We start from the raw sequence: 1,346 nt of genomic DNA on the forward strand, positions 1-1,346 counted from the left end.
GAGAATAGAGTGGGAGAGAGAAGAGGGAGAAAAAGAAGAGAGAAAGCCCAAGTTCAAGCCTGGAAGCTTGCCTGTCAGCCTATACCCCAAAACATTGCCTGTGTGTTTTTTTGATGTGCCTTTCAGATAGTGCTGCTTCCAGTGGTGAAACATCCTCTTGTGTTGAGTTTGAACCTGGCACCTTCTCATGTATTCTGGTTCCAGGCAGAGATCATCTGAGGAATGATCTGTTTTCCAGGCCTTCCTGGGAATAGACTGGTGGTCATCTCAGTCTAGCTCCTTATCTGGGCCTCACAGTGCCAGTCTGGTGGTTGTCTTGGGCTCTCTACTTGCTATGTCTGCCAGAGTTCCCCTTGCAAGTTGCCCCTTTCACTCCTGTCCATGGACCTTGGTCCTAGTGTGGTTGTTCTAATATCTGTCACTCTGTCCTAGGAGACTGTCTGGGCCTTTCTAGTCTGGTTGTCTTCTCAGGTTTACTGCTTTCATGGAATGCTAGGCTACTAATCATTCAGATGTTCATAGGTCAAAAGGCTGACCAGAGACATAGCCTCTCTCTCCTCTGCCACCTGCTGACACACATGTGACACAGAACCAATAATCCTCTAGGGTACAGGAGTACACAATAATCTGAATTTTGTTAAGGGAGGTATTAAAATATATCACCCTCAAGCTTTGCTGCTCTGTCACCAACTCTTTCAGCCCCAGCAGTCCCACATTTTAGTAACCAATAGAACTGCCAAGATCCCATACTAAGCCCAGCACTGTCTGGCCACCTGGCCCCTGCCTGATATTTTCACCTCAACAGGCTCTCTAGTGGGGTAGAGTTCCTGAGTTCCCCTTGTTTCCACAGCATCCCCACTAAGCCACCCTCCACCTTGCAGTGAACTGTTATAACACCCATCAACTGGTAGAAACAAAACACTTGTAGCTTATAATTAACCAGTCAGATTTATATATATACTCAAATATAGTAAATACTCAAATCACAAGAAGTCCACACAATAATTTCAAGGCCAGTTGATATACAAGATGCCCACACAGATTAGACAAGTCATCCCGATTATTCTAACCCTATAAGATATTGATAACTACCTGTGGCTACTTAAAGCCACGCTAGTTCATGTCTGTCTCCATCTTTGCCTTCCTCTCCACTCCCCTGTCCCCCCTTATCCTTCTTTCTCTCCCACTCTGCTCTACTTTCCTTTTCCCTGTCCAATCTCAGGCCTCCAGCTGCACTAATATTTAAATAAATTGGACAGAGAAGTTCCTGCTACAGAATTACTCTAATTTTATACACCAGAGAAGAATAATAAAGTAAGAAGATATGATACCAATTTTCTAGGCCT

The 1,346-nt window shown here is 44.6% G+C and overlaps 1 non-coding gene across 1 annotated transcript; it reads right to left on the bottom strand.

The window, feature by feature from the left end:
- Window positions 1–488: 488 nt before the first annotated feature.
- LOC114636424 lies at window positions 489–614 on the bottom strand. Its single transcript, XR_003713619.1, has one exon. It is a non-coding gene; the product is annotated as a small nucleolar RNA SNORA17 (small nucleolar RNA).
- Window positions 615–1,346: the final 732 nt, after the last annotated feature.

This window comes from Grammomys surdaster, unplaced genomic scaffold, assembly GCF_004785775.1.
Source record: "Grammomys surdaster isolate TR1022 unplaced genomic scaffold, NIH_TR_1.0 123970, whole genome shotgun sequence".
Taxonomy (NCBI): Eukaryota; Metazoa; Chordata; class Mammalia; order Rodentia; family Muridae; genus Grammomys; species Grammomys surdaster.